The sequence below is a fragment of the Papio anubis genome, chromosome 18, assembly GCF_008728515.1.
Source record: "Papio anubis isolate 15944 chromosome 18, Panubis1.0, whole genome shotgun sequence".
Classification (NCBI taxonomy): Eukaryota; Metazoa; Chordata; class Mammalia; order Primates; family Cercopithecidae; genus Papio; species Papio anubis.
The window spans coordinates 3,968,269-3,985,700 of record NC_044993.1 but is presented as its reverse complement, the minus strand read 5'-3'; the positions used below and the strand labels follow the sequence as shown (position 1 = coordinate 3,985,700).

The window sequence follows — 17,432 nt, the reverse complement described above, 5'->3', positions numbered from 1 at the left end:
GGCTGTCACACCTGGCTAGCGACCCTGCGCCAGGCAGTAGGGCGCCCCCTCGGGTGACTGTTAGGCTGAGACGCTGGCTGAGCTGAAGTGCACACATTTCCGCGAGAGTGGGAAGTTCCCAAGCTCTGGAGGCCTTCCCTCCTCTCCACTCTCTCATCCTCTCGCCTTCCAGGCAGCGCCCCATCGACTTTGTTCTGCATGTGGTTTCTGGGGCGCTTCGGTGGAATTGAAAAAACAAGGAAATGCCAGCTCAGTTCCCAGCAGCGCCTGGCTCTGCGCTGAGCTGGTTCCATCTGCTGTGGCCTGAGACCAAAGCAGCCTCGCGCACTTCTGACGTCTGGCAACAGGGCCCAGCCGGCAGCAGCGGGGGCCTGCTCTCCTCGCCCCCTGGGAGCTCAGCAGGCTCGGGCTCCCTTTGAAGCTACTGGGAACTCAGTGCCCAGGGCTGCTCTCAGGGATCAGAGACAGGATGAGGCTCCCGGTCCCAAGAGCACACTCCGGGGGTAATGGGGACTTCCTGAGTCCACTCTTGGCCTGGACAGAGGGGTCAAACCAAGGCCATTCCACAGGTCTGATTAACCATAATGACTCACTCATTCACCCTCTAGCGAATGTAGCATTTCTTCATTTCTCAGAGATGGCTTTGTCATCTGTAAAGTGGGGGTAATAATAGTACCTGTTTCATGGGGTTGCTGTGAGGATTAAGTAAGATATTCACATAAACTGCCTAGACCCAGCAAATCACATTCTTACAATACAATGTCACAGCTGTGTGTTTGGACTACAGCCATGGTCCCCTGAGTCCAAACCCAGGCTCCACCACCCACTGGCTCTGTGACCTTGGGCATGTCACTCGACCTCTCTGGGCCTTAGTTTTCTCACCTATAAATGGGTGTAGCCAGGGTCCCCCACTCCATAGCGTTTTGAGGTCGCATAAGTTAATATTTGCAAAGCACACAGAACAGGGCCTGGCACCGAGCGACGCTGTATCAGTGTTTGTTGAAAAATCCCGTATTCTAGTAAGAGCCAGCAACCAGAGACCCCGATCGTCGGTCCTCTGCTTGAGTGTATTAGGAATGTCCATTCTTCCCTGACTATCAGCCATGGTGGGGTGGAGAGGAAGACAGGGGATGGACTGAGAGGAGAAGTAACGCATGATCCCTGAGCTGGAGGAGCCTCTCATTTGCCACATTTTGTGTCTGAAGAAACTGAGGCTTGAAGACAGGATGTGACTTACCCCAGGCCCCGTAGTAAGGAAGTGCTGGGGTTGGGATCTCAACCCAGGTCATCTGTTTCCAAGACCTGTGGATCCCAAGACTGTGAGGCAAAGTGACCCCAGCTAAGTGGCCAAGTCCAGGGAGCAGGAATGGGGCTGAGCCCATTAGTATTGGCTGACACAGTAAAGGATTTGGTTTTTCAGTCTATGTAAGTGAATGTTCTGGAGACAGGGTGTGTGTCAGAGTTGGTTTGCTTCAGCTCCTGATGGTGTTACCAAGGGACCCAAATTCTTTCCTTCTCTCTGCTGTGCTGTCTGCCGTTTTAGTTCATCCTCATGCTGGCTTCTCTCTTTGTTGCAAAAGGGCTGCAGGAGTTCCAGGCATCACTTTACACACCACCTCAATCACAAGGAGAAAGAGTTTGTTGCTAGGAGAGGCCTCTTGTTGCTCAGAAGCCTCCAGCACACCCCCATCCCATCTCTCTGGCTCCAGCTGGGTCACATGTCCATTTCTCCATCAATCCCTCTGGGCTGAGGAATAACTCACTCTGATCGGTGTAGGTCTGACTTGCCAGGGGTGAGCGTGCTGACAAGGATTCACACCTGAATCTTGCAGTAGAATCAGCCCCTCTCCAACCAATGTCTAAAATCACAAAAAGGATGCAGGATGCAGGAGATCTTGGGGACACCTCTGTGATGCCCACCTACTGTATGCCAGGCTTTGTGCCAGGCCCTGGGGTCACAGTGAACAGGACATTAACCTGTGGGCTCAGAAGCTCACACCTGCTGTGAGAGACAGGTTAGAAAGCAGGGATGTGATGTGCTGTGTGACCCACATCATGAAAGGTAAGCATGGGGAAAGGGTGGCTGACCCAGCTTGGGAATGGCCAGGAAAGTGTTCTGGAGAATTTAACCTGAGACCCAACTAGGTGAACGGAAAGGGTTGCAAATTAGAGGGAGTGTGATGTGCTCGTGATTGATTAGTGATGTCTGCTGTGGGTGGGGAGTAGCAGCGGAAAGGCAAGTGAGTTACGCACCGAGAAAGTGGATCCACTTAAAACTGGACCCACCTTTCAGAGCAAATTGGGACTTTATCTGAAAAAATACCCCAGCATTATGAAAATAAGCTCATTAAAAAATATGATGTTTAATAAAACTAGATGTATAATTGCAACTCTGAGCTAATTCTTAGACCAATGTGGACAGTTATGTTGCATATGTGTGTGTGTATATATACACACACACACACACACACACACACATATATAGTTTTTTTTTTTTTTTTTTTTGAGGTGGGGTCTTGCTCTGTGGCCCAGGCTGGAGTGCAGTGGTACAACTGGCTCACTGCAGCCTCAACCTCCTGGGCTCAAGTGATTCTCCCATCTCAGCCTCCTGAGAAGCTGGGATTACAGGAGCATCCCACCATGCCTGGTTAATTTTCTGTTTTGTTTTTGTGGAGACAGGTTCTCCCTATGTTGCCCAAGCTGGTCTCAAACTCCCAGGCTTAAGCGACCTTCTGCCTCAGCCTCACAAAGTGCTGGCATTACAGGCATGAACCATACCATGCCTGGCCAACCTTGCATAATTTTATGACCTTTTGTGACAGTGTGAGGCAGCTCAAATCCAATGACTGATCAATGTGGGGGTCTGAGGGCCCAAAACTCTTGCTCCAGCAGAGGAGAGCTGGGAAGATCCCTTCTACCCCACATGGGCACAGGGAGAACTTGAGCTGTGATGCAGTTTCATGACAGCGTTGGCTGTCCCTGCAGGAATCACCAGTGCTGAGGCTCCTCTTGAAACTGCATTACAGCCACTGCTCCCTCTGCACAGGCCAGCTCCTTTCCTTTCTTTCCCCTCCCAGCAACCCCCACCACCCAAACCATCTGCAAACCAGGAGTCTGCCTCCTGGGGAGCCTAACAGGACAATTGCTACAGTCCCTTGCTGGAAGGTTTATTTTTCTTTCTTCTTTCCTGGAAGTGTGGGTGGGGAGCGCATGTTTCTGAGCAGCAATCCGGTCAATCACAGATTGATTCCAAACCCAGATGAGACAATCTCAGATCAAGTTCTTTAGGGCCACGAAGCATCCTTAATTCAGGGAAACCCAGCCCTTGGGATATAGCTACTCCACTCCCACCTCTCTCTCTCGCTTTCTTCACTATGTTTCCTACCAAAGCCAAATTCCTTCTGCCTCCACCCTGACCTGGCCAGGCCAATTTTCCCTTAATGCTCAATTTCACCTGCCAATTTGTGAGACAAGACTTCCTCTATCCTGCCCTGCAGAGGCCCCTCAGGGGACCCACTCTCCGAGGGCATCCCCTACTTCACATAGGCTCTTCTCAGGGTCTATTTGGAGAAGAAGCCTGGGATTTCTAAGCCCCACTCCCAAGCAAGCAGGAAGAGCCTTCTTTTGCCTGCATGCTTGCATTTTCTAAGAGGTTTTTCTTATGGGAGTAATTGGAGCAGGCTTCATTTATCCAGCAAAGAGCAAGGCTTTGCGAGGTCACACAGAGAATGCCAGGCTTGTCCAATGTTCTGGCGGCGCAGAGCTCCCCGGAATAAGAGGCAGGAAAATAGTTGGGCTCCAGCCAGCAGAGGCGGGGCTGTGATCAAAGCCGTGACCTCCCCAGACTCAAGCCTGCGACTGCAACTGGGCCACCCTCCCTCCCGCTGCCACCTGGGGAGAGCCTCCAGCTGACCCAGGCATCGTCCACGGCCAGCCAGCCTCTCCGGGCAGTTTGCCTCCCTGGACTGTGGGGAGGACCTGGCGGTGCCTCCCTCCTGGTGTCCCCGGTTGTCTTCACACACTCTCCCCAGAGCCGTTTGGCCACGTTTGAGGAGGGATCCTGCGGAGTTTCCAGGGCGCTCCTCTGTCTTGCCTCCTCGAGGCGGTGAGAACATGGTTTCCCCACGTGCCTGTCCGGGCTGTGAGCGACTTGCTGGGTATCACTTCATTCTCCTGGGGGAGCCTCAGCATCTGCCTTCTTTCCCTTTTTCTCTCAGCTGAGGGCTGGGTTGTGCATGGGCCAGGGAGGTTCTGAGGGCTGAGACTGGGGGAAGGGGCTGCAGAAGGCAGGGTTGGGGGACCCTCTGCAGGGAGAAACTCAAGCCATCCGTGGCCTTCCTCTCGTTAGTCAATTAGGGGAAAAGTTTCATTTTTACTGTTGCACCTTTTTTGACAGTGTGAAGCAGCTTACAGTCAATGACCGATCAATGTGGGGGTTAAGGGCCCAGAACTCTTGCTCCAACAGAGGAGAGCTGGGAAGGTCCCTTCTACCCTGCATAGGCACAGGGAGAATTTGAGCTGTGATGTAGTTTCATTACAGAGTTTTGCATATGTTGCTCCAGATTTGTTGAGGTTAGAAGCAGCAGAAAAATATCAAGTTGTCTTTTCCAAAATCCTGGCCAACGCCGTAAGAGAATGGCTGTAATCTATGGGAACTGTCATCCGGGGTCAGGGTCTTGTAACAGAGACTTGAACCCGGGCGGACTGGCCCTGACTCTCAGATCATGCTGGGCAGCCCGTGTTCTTGTTTCTGGGCTGGAAGAGCTTTGGGGAGTCCCAGAAAGTCTTTGGAGGGAGTGATTGACAGCTGGGCTCTGGAAGGCCCCAGCCTCGAGTCCAAGCCCTGCCATCACCCGGCTGGGCAAGGTCCCCAGCACGCCAGGTCTCAGTTTCTTCATCTATAAAACAAGGCTCCCCTGGGGTGGATTGTGGGTTTGGAAAGACACATGTGAGTCCTGACACATACTGTGCCGTGTGTTTAGTTGTGTCCCCAAAAAGATACGTGCAAGTCTTCACCCCACTACCTGTGAATGTGATCTTCTCTGCACTGAGGGCAGATGTGACCAAGTTAAGGTGAGGCCATACTGGAGTAGGATGGACCCTAAATCCAATCTGACTGATGTCCTTAAAAGAAGAGGGAAATTCAGATGCAGACGCACAGAGGGCCGAGACTGCGGAGATGCAGCTTCCAGCAGAGGAATGCTGAAGGTGGCCCGGAGCCACCAGCAACTGGAGCGAGGCCTCGAGCAATCCTCCCTCAGAGCCTCCAGACAGAGCCACCCTGCCGACACCTTGATTTCTGGAGTGGCTTTTAGAACTGTGAGAGAATCCATTTCTGCTGTTTTAAGCACCCCCAGTTCATGCTAATTTGTTTCAGCAGCCCGGGGACAGGAATCCACCGAATCCACCGAATCCACCGCAGGAGGTTAAATGCTAAATAAAGCCTGTTGAATGCGTCATACGCAGTCAGTGCGCATCAGCTACTGTTTCAGCCGTTGTCCTTGAGTTTTCCCCTGAAACGAGGAGCTGAAGGGGGTGAACTGCTGTGCGCAGAGGAGGATGTTGGATTTTGAGGGGTCTCAAATAGCCATACAGTGGAACATGTGTGAACGTCGGCTCTGAAGGCATCTCCTGCTCCTTCACTTGTTGGCAATGTGCCGTTGCATAAATTATCCAGCCTCCAATAGCCTCAGTTTACTCATCTGTAAGGTGGGACAAGAATTGTATTTATTTGGGTTGGGTGAAATAATAAGGGTAAGGTGCTTATCCCTGGTGCGCAGTAAGTGGTGAACATGCGTTAGCTATTATTGTTGTTGTGAGGGGCGGAGCTTCCCCCAAGGCTAAGACTGGCCTGAGTTTGCCTGAAGATGGGTGTAGTGGGTTGAAGAGTATCCCACCAAGTTCATGTATTTGCAGAAACTGAGAATGTGACTTTGTCTGGAAATGGGATGTTTGGAAGTATAATTGGTTAAGGATGAAATCATCCTGCATCTAGGGTGATAAATGCAATGACTAAGTGTCCTTATAAAACAGTGGATACGGGCTGGGTGCGGTGGTTCACGCCCGTAATCCCAGCACTTTGGGAGGCCAAGGTCGCCGGATCATGAGGTCAGGAGATTGAGACCATCCTGGCTAACATGGTGAAACCCCGTCTCTACTAAAAATACAAAAATTAGCTGGGTGTGGTGGCACGCACCTGTAGTCCCAGCTACTCAGGAGGCTGAGGCAGGAAAATCACTTGAACCCAGGAGGTGGAGGTTGCAGTGAGCCGAGATTACACCACAGGACTCCAGCCTGGGCAGCAGAGGGAGATGCCATCTAAAAAAAAAAAAAAAAAAAAGGAGACAACACAGAGACACAGAGGAGAAGCTCACGTGAGGATGGAGACAGAGACTGGAGTGATGTGGCCATAAACCAAGGAACACCTGGAGCCACCAGGAGCTGGAAGAGGCAGGAAGGCGCTTCCCTAGAGCCTCCGGAGGGAGTGGAACCCTGCCCACGCTTTAATTGCAGACTTCTGGCCTCCAGAGCTGGGAGAGAGTATATTTCTGTTGTTTTAAGCAACCCCAGATCAGGGTACTTGCTGTGGCAGCCCCAGAAAGCAAATACGAGGGTGACTGAGAGCCTCAGCCTTTGAGATCCCGTCATCACTGCCTCCCGAGTCGCCATGGGCATGTGACCTCGGGCCATCAGCATCTCAGGGGGTTGGCTGTGCTCAAAGCCATCCGTCCTCGTCCACATTGCACCTTGTCCAGGCCTTGTTGGAGTTGGTCACCTGAGCCTATTCTTATTGACGGTCTGGCTGTCTTCCCCTTTGCAAGCCTGAGGATGGCACGATGCTGCCATTTGTCAAACAAGAGCCCCAGAAAGCCAGAGGTACAACCAAAGACAGACAAATAAGAACGATGAGCAGGCACGGTGCCTCTGTTGTTTTCCCAGGACAATTGCGCTTTTCCTCAAATGGGCCCGGGGAAGAAGCAACTCTCACAGATCCTCCTCGACATGAAGGGTGTCAGGGTCCCTGTAGATTTGGCTGGAGTTCCAGAGCTGCTGTGTCAGATTCGGTTGTGGAGGCCAGATGTGCCCAGTGAGCACTGGAAATGAGGCCTGTGCAACGGAGACACTGAATTTTTAAAATTAATTTTATTTCAATTAATTGTAATTTAAACTCGGGTCCTTGATTCAGTTATTAAGAAAACTCAAGTATGTTTGGAACTACATGATATGTGAATCTGCCTTTTTGACTGTAAGTTTGATGAACTCTAAATGCAGATCACGTCTTTCCCATGGAAATTTAGCATTCAAATCGAAGTGTGCTGTAAGTGTAAAATAGACACCAGATTTTGAAGACCTAGTATGAAAAAAAGAATGTAGGCCAGATGCAGTGGCTCAAGTCTATAATTCCACCACTTTGGGAGGTCAAGCTAGATCGCTGGGCTCCAGGGAGTCTGGTGAGGACAGCTCAAGGGGAGAAAGAGACCTTTGTCTCTAAAAAAAAAAAAAAAAAAAAGAAAAGAAATAGTTGGGCATGGTGGCGTGCACCTGTAACCCCAGCTGCTCAGGAGGCTGAGATGGGAGGATTCCTTGAGCCTGGCAGATTGAGGCTGCAGTAAGTCATGACCATATCATCACATTCTGGCCCGGATTCCATGAACTAGATCTTGTTCAAAAAAAAAAAAAAAGTAAAATACCCCATTATACTTTCTTTTTTTTTTTTGAGGAGTCTCACCTGTTGCCTCAGGCTGGAGTGCAGTGGCATGATCTTGGCTCACTGCAACCCCCACCTCCCTGGTTTGATCTTCTCCCACCTCAGCCTCCCACATAGCTGGGATTACAGGTGCCCGCCACTGATTTTTGTATTTTTAGTAGAGATGGGGTTTCACCATGTTGGCCAGGCTGGTCTCTCAGAACTCCCCGACCTCAGGTGACCCACCTACCTCGGCCTCCCCAAAAGGCTAGTTGGCAGGCGTGAGCCACTGCACTTGACCCGCCATTATACTTTTTATATGGATTATATGTTTTGGATATATTGAGTTAAATAAAATACATTATTAAAATTAATATTTCTCCCCCTTTTAAAAATTTTAAAACGTGACAATTAAAAAATTTACAATTACATACATGGCTTGCAGGATTTCTTTTAGACAATACTGGTCTAGAAACCAAGCTGGAAGTTTGAAACTGATGTGCATTTTAATCATGATCAATACAGGGCTTTCTGGGAAGCTGCGAGCTCCCTCCGGACCTCAGATTCCCAATACCAAATTAAGGACTGGACTGGCCTGGTGGATTCAGGGTATTGAGGGGGAACTTGAGAGGGGTAGGGCTTTAAAAACCACCACCAGATTAGTTGATCCCAATTCCTTTCCACTGTGATTCTATGGTTCGGCTGAGGACTGGCTGATACCGTTTCCTCTCTGAGGCTAAGCAGGTGATGGCACTTACAACAGGGTTGCTGGACATGGTTGTGCAGGTTGTTGACTGCACAAAGGAGCCTTTCCTGATTTCCATGAAAGTGCTCTGTGCCCATGGAGAAGAATGTCAAGATTTCTAGATTGGAATAGCATTTCCATTTAAAAGCACATGCCTATAATCTAGATATATAAATACAGTAAGGGCCCTCTGTTTCTTGAGGCCACTTAAGAATCTGGAGGGAAGGTCTCCGGGATGAGGAATACATTTGCAGATAAGGAAGAGGGTTGTTGTTGGTTGCAGTGGTGGGGTGGAGAGAATATTCCTACACAACCTTTCCTTTGTAGAGACTTGTATCTTCAAAATGGCCATCTCGGGCGCTCACCATTAAAAGCTACTCTACCTGGATCCTCGAAACTCTCACCCTGATGAGAGTGGGCAATGCCACTGGCCCGGTTTGCATGGAATCGGTCTCTCCTGGGATTTCCTGAGTGCCTACAGCAGCTGTAGGACCGGCTCACAGTGTGGTGTCCCCTCTCCTTCCTGGCTCCAGGAGGTCTCCATGCTCCAGCCCTCACATCTAGGTGGGCCAGTGCCTCACCTGCTGAGGGAATGGGAGCAGGAGTAGCATGGGCCATTCTGGGCCTTGCATGAATGTGTGGAGCTTCCTGCAGAGTGGCCCCTGGACCATGTCCTGAGCGGAAATGCACCTGGACTATGTGACACCCCTGCTCATCACAGTGACGGGCACATTGACTAGCACAGTGTTGGGGAGGGGCTGGTCCTTGCTTGCCCCAAAGGGCTGCACTTCCAGGCAGCAGGGAATGGAGCGGGCTCAGCCTTTGTTGGAGTGTCCTGGACTCCCCACGTTGGCCTGGGCTTCCCTGTAGAGCTTCCCCGTGCCATGGGGAGGAGGAAGGTTTCCCAGCTTCCTGTCCAGCTCCCCAGGACTCAGCGCGCCATCCGTGGGCTTCACCCTGCCACCCTTCTCCACACGTGGGTAATTAGCAGCTGTTGGCCAGAGGCTGGCTGGGAGCCAAGGCATTTTCTCTACATGGGAAAAAAAGAAAATGAGGTTATAAGTTCCAAGCCATGGAAACCACCTAGAACTCCAAGGCTGTTTTGCCACTCACTGTCTGCGTGGAGTTTTGGAGGGGCGCAGAATCCCCAGCGCCAGGATGACCGCCTTCCCTTGGCCTTGAGGTTCTGCTCTCCCCCGGGCCCTTGTTTGGCACAAGGAAGGAGGCCTGGAGGATGCTGGATGCTTCTGGACTTCCCAGTGTGCAGGAGCCTGGAGGGAAGGGGGTGATGGGTGGGTGGGTGGGGAAGGAAGGGGACTGGGCGGACCAGAGGGAGTTTCCCAGGGGGTCGTTGTTGGTGTGGCGTGGGGGTGGCTCAGCGGAGCCTCTGTTTTCCCTGCAAAGTTCCACCCCCAACAGGGCATGACTGTCACTGATGGAGACGACAGATAACTTCTGAGGTTACGTGAAAGTGGCAACATAGATTGTGAAGCTTGAGTTGAGTCTGGCAAAGCCACTCTGCGTAATGTCAGGGCCTCCCTATTATGTCCTGGATAAGGGGCAGTGCTGGGATCCTTCGGATTCTGTGGCCATGCTCCAAAGCAAAGAGATATGCAAATGTCTTTTAATGAGAAAAAAGCACACTCTCCTAAAATTCAAACACTACAACTTATAAACTAGGCGCTTTTAACACACGACCACTGCATTCTTCCATACTTCTGTCATTGAGAGGTGGTGTCACTGTCCTCACCCCTCGACTCTGGGGGCTTATGACCACTTCCCCCAATAGAGTTCAGTGGAGCCAGTGCCATGTGACTTCTGAGACCAGGTCAGGGAAGGCCACGCAGCTTCCTCCTGGCTCTCTTGTGATGCTTGCTCTGGGGAAAGCCGGCCGCCATATGAGAAGTCCGTCAACCCTAAGGCTGCCATGCTGGAGGGGCAGGTGTGGGTGCCCCGGTCCTCAGTCTGGCTGAGCTCCAGCCAGAAGCAGCTGCCTGCCATAAGGGAGGACCAGCGCGGACGTCCAGCCCCAAGGGAGGGCTAGCATGGACGTCCAGGCCAGTTGACGTCAGAACCTGGAACTTCATGAGAGTACAGGGCTCATCCTCCATTCCCTTGGTGTATGGTGTGTTCGTGGATTCATTTACTCACTTGTAACTTCATTTATTCAACAAATGTTGATTCAGCACCTTGGGCCAGATGTATTTTGAAATTCATATTTGTTTTTGGATTTTAGCAAGGCAATATGGGTATTAGAGTTCCCCAGAGAAACAGAACCAGTAGGAGATATTGATCTATCATCTCTCTCTCCCCCTCTCTCTCTCTTCCTCTCTCTCCCTCTCCCTCTGTTTCCCTCTCTCTCTCTCTCCCTCTCTCTCTCTTCCTCTCTCTCTTTTCCTCTCTCTCCCTCTCCCTCTCTCTCTCCCTTTCTCTCTTCCTCTCTTTCTCTCCTCCTCTCTCTTCCTGTCTCTCTCTTTTCCTCTCTTTCTCTCCCTCTCTCTTTCTCCCTCTTTCTCTCCTTCTCTCTCCCTCTCTCTTTCTCTCTCTTTTCCTTTCTCTCTCCCTCTCTCTCTCTTCCCCTCTCTCTCTCTTCCTCTGTCTCTCCCTGTCTCTCTTCTTCTCTCTCTCTCTCTCCCTGTCTCTCTTCTCTCTCTCTCTCTCTCTCTCTCTCCCATTCCCACTGTTATGGAGGCTGAGAAGTGCCATGATCTACCATGTGCAAACTGAAGAAGCAGGAAAGTCATCGAAAAGTCTGAGTCTGGAGGCCTGAGAACCAGGGACTCTGATGACCAAGGGCAGGAAAAGCTGGGTGTCCCGGCTGAGGCAAAGAGATGCTTCGCCCGTCTTCTACCTTTTTGTTCTATTTGGACCTCCACAGATTGGATGGTGCCTGCGCACACTGGGGAGGGCACTCTTCCTTACAGATCAAAAGCTGATTCCCCCACAGACACTCCACAGACAACAGTAGTAATGTCACCAGCCTCGGGGCATCCCTTAGCCCTGTCAAGCTGACATGAGATTAGTCATCAAACCATCAAGTGGCACAACATAGATATATACAATTCTTCATTTGTCAATTAAGATAAATGAATAAACATGTATGGAATGAGTTTTTAAAAAGTACCACACTTAGCCGGGTGCGGTGGCTCACGCCTATAATCCCAGCACTTTGGGAGGCCGAGGCGGGTAAATCACAAGGTCAGGAGATTGAGACCATCCTGGCTAACACGGTGAATCCCTGTCTCTACTAAAAATACAAAAAATTAGTCAGCTGTGTGGCGGGCGCCTGTAGTCGCAGCTACTCGGGAGGCTGAGGCAGGAGAATGGCGTGAAACCAGGTTGCAGTGAGCCGAGATCGCACCACTGCACTCCAGCCTGGGCAAGAGCGAGACTCCCTCTCAAAAAAAAAAAAAAAAAGGTGCCACACTTTATAAGCTCTAGTGTTGTTTGAATGTTTACAAGCATGTCCTTGTTTTCTAGTTTTAAAAAGGCATTTGCATATTTTTCTGTTTACTTTGGCTATAAAGTCTAAAAGATCCCACCTCTGCCCCTTGCTCAAGGAGTCTCGTGTGACTTTCATCTTCCTCTAACTCTGCTAATTTCCCCTCTGAGAAGAAGAGAATAGGCTTCGAATCACAGGTCCTTGGCAAGCAAGATAACAAGGATATCACAAGAAATCAGTGAATGCCATTGTTTCACGGTCTAGTACAGGAATACCATGCCTTCGCCAAAATCCTAAGCCTCATGCGTTCGAAATTTAAATTTCCCTTGGGTCTTAGAAAGGCAGTATGGTGCTCGTACGGCGATTTGCTTAACACTTTTAGTGGGTTCTGGGGAGGCCCTTATCGCTGTCTCTTTTGTGTCTCCATTTCTTCAGGGAAAAAAGTGATTTTCATGCTAAGTAGAATAAAGAGACTACAGAGAGCCCCAAGTCAGTTCAAGTTGGGTTTGCCACCAAAAGAGAATGTACCAAATTTACAAATAAATAATAAATAAAAGCAAAAAAACCAAAAAACAAAAAACAAAACTTTGTTTTTCAGAGCCTTGGGTTTGTGTTGTGGATGAGGGATTGTGGCACTGTGTTAATTTTTATGGCGACTTTCCATTTCTGCAAAGCAGGGCTGATTTTTCTATGATCTTAATGATATGCAGTTGTCCCTTAAATAAAATATGTAAGTGAAAAAAGTTGAAAATACAGTGAGTAAACAGAAACCACCGGTGGAATGCAGACGCCCCCAAAGTGTGGTCGTTTCCCTTGAATGACGTAAATCTAAGGAACTCAGATCTAACCCGGCCCCTACTCGAACTGGGAGGGAGAAGTGACTCCTCTGCTCTCCTCCTGGGAGATGGCGTCACAGGTTTTCAGGGCTCAGGTCCCAGGTGAAGGGACACAACATGCCCCAGCTCCCAAAAGGCCCCCTCATTTTCCTCCATTCTGGCAACTGCCCTTCCCAGGAACCACAATGCGACCTCTGTCACCACTGAGAAGTTGTTTGAGTTTGAGCTTTATGGCCGTGGCATGTGGCCTCTTTTGATCATCTTTGTGCTTGTGACCGTGTGGTTGCCAAATTCTCATTTTCTTTGCTGTATAGTATTCCACAGGGAGCCTGTCCTGATTCACTTACCCATTTTACCACTGATGGACATTTGAGCAGGACAGTTCCCAACATTCTAGCCTGTGCCTTTTGGTGAATGCGCATCCCTGTTTGGGGTGGGAATCTGCCCAGAAGTGTAATTGCTGGGTCACAGGTGGAGTGTGTGTTCAGCGTCAGTAAATCCTGCAGACCGTCAACTTCAAAAGATGTTCTAAAGTCTTGCCACTCCTGCTGCTTTGAAAACCTGCCCACCCTTTGCTATAAATAGGCAGTTTTAAAAGGATTTGTTTCTTTGCTAGTTGTAATCACCGTGAAATTCTTGGCGACATAAAATATGCTCCAAAGGGGATAAAAAGAGAGTTGTGCGAGTTCTTGTTCAAATAAATAGCCTGTCTTCTGGGTCGAAAGGCAATCTGTTCCTTGCACTACAAGCCTTTGTTCCCTTCCTCTTTGTTTTAATCCTTATTTCTTAGTCCTTGAATAAAACTCCAGAGATCCTGTCAAGTCACATAACATTGCGTTCATTTTTATTCCTTTCGGCGGGCACTGGCTTCCCCTGGCTTCAGATTAAGTTGCTGGGGTTGGCCTCACTGCCCCCCGCCCCAGGGCTGCAGGGAGTCCCTGCCTCCCAGGTGTGGGCTACCCCATCACCAGGAATTTTGTGGCAGCTGGGCTATAAAACCAGAGAAGCTTTGCGAGGGATGTGGCTCAGAGATGCTGAGGTGGGGCCGCTGGCTCCTCGTGCTCCACCCTGTCTGCCCTGTACCTGCCGCGGGAGACAATTGACACACCCACATCTTGGGCTTCCACCCACTGGCTCCCGGTGACTTTGGCTGCTGGGGCCACTGGACAAGTCCCAAGAACAGGAGGTGGCAGGGTTGGGGTTTTTCTCATCCTGTCCCCCCCGTTCTGCCACCACAGCCCTGACCGTGGCTGTATCTCTCCGGCTCGGTGCTCCCCGCTCCCCCCCGGCCAGTGACACTATTTCCTCCCCTTGTCCCTTCTGCCCTGGGGTGGTCACAGTTTCCGCTGCCACTCACCTTGGGGCCTCCATGTCCCTTACCTGTCCCCTTGACTCTGCCCGCTGTGCGGTGAGTGGGCCCTGCGCTGTGCCGTTGAGTGGGCCCTGCGCTGTGCCGTGAGTGGGCCCTGCGCTGTGCCAGTGAGTGGCTCAGCCTGAAATCAGCAGTCACGTTCTGGACTGGCCAGACCTCCAGAAGCTTGAAATTCTTGGTGTCTCTGCAGGGATCCTGCCTTGCTGGGGCCTGGGACGCCTCTGGTTGTCTGGTGGAGCCTGAGGACCTCGTGGTCAGCAGAACAATGACTGCCAGAGCTGTGCGTGTCCAGATCTCCAGAGCCCGTGAGTATCTGCCCCGTCGCATGCAGATGTGACTGGGTTAAGGACTTTGCTTGCAATGGGGAGAGTATCATGGATTATCTGGGTGCCCAATGTCGTCGTGGGGTCCCTGTGGGGAGGGGCAGGAGGTGCAGAGTCAGAGAAGCACTGTGAGGATGGAAGCAGAGGTCAGAGCCATGCAATTGAGGGCTGTGAAGATGGGGGAAGGAGCCGTGAGTCAGGGAATGTGGGTGGCCTCTGGAAGCTGGAAAAGGTGAGAGGCCGGATTTTCCCCTGGAGCCTCCAGGAGGAACCAGCCATGCCCACACCTTGGATTCAGCCCAGTGAGGCTGTTTGGGACTTTGGCCCTGAGGCCTGTAAGAGAATGGATCTGTGAGGTGAACTGCTCAGTTTTGGGTCCTTTGTTACAGCAGCCATAGGAAACTCTTCTTGGAATAAGCTTTCTAAATCCATAAAACAAAACGCATAGACTTACACAGGAGATGGATTGTACAGACCCACTGTCCCAGCCATGCACCCCGTGGTGGGTGCCGGACCCTGCCTGTGCCCTCTATTCCGCTCTGCAAGCTAGAGGCTCTTCATCATCCACACACTTGGGTTCTAGCCAAGGCCTTTGTCCAACCACAGAAGCTTCCTCAGACCACGCAGGGCGAGCCTGTAACACTGGAAGGTCAGTGTTCCCAAAGCAGCCCTTACTGAGGGATGGGGGTCCGGTGGACAAACATGGCCTCCACCTGGTGGGCGTGATGCGTCTCCCATTCCCCTCAGCTGGGCTCCCGGTGCCCACTGTGCTGGCAGGCCTGGGGGCTGCCATTTGCTGGCCTCCTTGTCTTCTCTTCCCCTTTCTCACCCACCACTGCTGGTTTCCCAGAGCACCTCCCAGATACACCTATTGCACTGGAAGCCTCATCTCAGGGCCTGGTTCTGGGGGAACCCACATCCAACAAGAGCCTGGGGGTTCATGGAGCCTCAGATTCCCACCCATGCTCTATGCCAAGGCCTTTGGCTGCCTCTAGGGATGGTTCCAGAGAAGGCGTGGACACTGTACCTGAAGGCATTCATTCTCTGAGGTCATCAGTGGCCCATTTCAGACCTTGTGTAGAATTTTGGTTTATCGAGGAGGAGTGGAGATGTTATGAGCTAAATGGTGACCCCGAATACAGATGTTAAAGTCTCAAACCTTGGTACCTATGAATGCTGTGAATGTCACCTCACTGGAGAAAAGGGTCTTTGCAGGTGGAATTAAGTTAAGAATCTCAGGATGGGATCATCCTGGATCAGCCAAGTGGGCCCTGAAGCCAGTGACCAGGGTCCTTACAAAAAGAGGAAAGGACAGAGAGGCACAGAGAGAAGGCCGTGCGGGGACAGAGGCAGAGATGATGGCTATGCAGTCACAGCCCAGGGCTGCCTGGAGTTCCCAGGAGCTGGAAGAGATAAGAAGGAGCCTTCTCTAGAGCCTCTGGAGGGACTGGGTCCCTGCTGACACCTTGATTTCAGACTTCTGGACCACAGCACTGGGAGAGAATACATTTCTGTTGTTTTAAGTCCCCTCATCTCCCTTTCCCAATTTGTGTTCCTTTGTGATGAGGTCACAGGACACAGGCTTACTGATGCGCATTTGATTATTTCTCCTTGATTTTGGCCTGGGCCTGGCTCCAAGATAAGATGGGCTGTGTGACCACGAGAGTGGCAGGGGAGCCAGCTGCATGAGGTTCCCCTTGGAGCAGGGCCAGCAGGGCTGTGTGCCTTCTGGGGCTCAGGTGAGCCAAGCTCCTGCAGCACCTGCCAGCCGAGGGGCGGAGCTGGCTACGCGTGGCAAAATGATCAATGCTTAGTTTCCTGTTTTAGGGATCATGGGAGATTCCCCCTTGCGGTTGATGTGGTGACAGCGTGTTCATTTTAACTGTGGAGCATTCCGTTCTGTGAACACACAGCCATTCGTGTACCTATCTCCCTGTTGATGGGCGTTGGATAATTTCCAGTTTTGGCCTATTGCAGTTCTAGCACATACTATGTACTGCCATGAACATTCTAGAATGCACCTTTTGGTGACTGTACGGATGCACGTCTGTAGGGGACACGCCTAGGTGTGGAATTGCTGAGCCACGAGGAACGACACTCATGCTGAGCTTCAGCAAATCCTGTAAGACGGTTTTCCATAGGGTTGGACCGAAGTAAACCCCCGCTGGCAACAAAGGTTTCTGGATTTCTTACAATGTCCTATTAGGTTGTTGGAGCCCTGGGTGAGTTGGTTTTTTTTTTTTTTTTTTCCTTTGAGTCTTCCAAACTGGGGGCTTCTGATCTAGCCGGAATCCCAGGAGATGCAGATCTGGCAGACCCTGCCCCATACTCTAGAAGTGAGCCTTTCAAGGGACCCAATTATCTCTCCCATGGTTATCTGTCACCCTATGACCCAATTATCTCCGCAGTCCAAATTCCTGCCTCTGAAGTGGAGGCTGGTCTTTGATGTTCCCTTTGGGGAAGATCTGAGCCCTCTAAGATGGCCCAGGAGGCCTGAGACCAGGCTCAAGTTGGCTTCTGTCCTGGGTCTTTTGCCAGGCTGGCCCCCTGGGGAAGTGGGAGTTCTCCCTGCAGGTTGTGCCTTCAGAATTCCGGAGCTCCCCAGAGAAGGAGCCTAGAAGCTGCCTGGCTGACTGATCAAAGGGCCGAGTGTTCCCTTATCAGAGCAGTGAGATGAGAGGGGGTGAGGAGGGAAACCTAACAACTCCTCCAGTCACATAAAATATGGAGAGCGCCTACAATGTGCCAAGCCCTATGCCAGGGGCTAGGCTTGGTGACAAGAGAGAGACCCTCCCCCACTGTTTGAGGTTTTAGGGCTGAGCTTGGACGGATAGGGCCCAGAGGCATGCATGTTTTATGGTGTGTGGAAGAGGAGCAGGGTGGCTTTGAGAGGCACTGGAGGATGTGGTGGGTTAGGTCAGGGGTCACAGAAAGCCTGTGGGAAGTGGCAGGGGAGGTGTATGATATAGCTTCGGGGGCTAGGCTGTTAAGCACGTCCCTGTGTAGAAAATCATGGAGCTCTTTACA

General features: G+C 51.2%; 1 long non-coding RNA gene across 2 annotated transcripts in view; it reads left to right on the top strand.

Moving 5' to 3' along the window:
* LOC110740393 overlaps positions 1-17,432 on the top strand; it is a 63,586-nt gene that overhangs the window by 29,982 nt on the left and 16,172 nt on the right. For both annotated transcript variants that reach the window (XR_001898359.3, XR_004179712.1), the window contains one exon: positions 14,273-14,387. This is a non-coding gene — a long non-coding RNA (uncharacterized LOC110740393). The remainder of the gene's footprint in view (positions 1-14,272; positions 14,388-17,432) is intronic.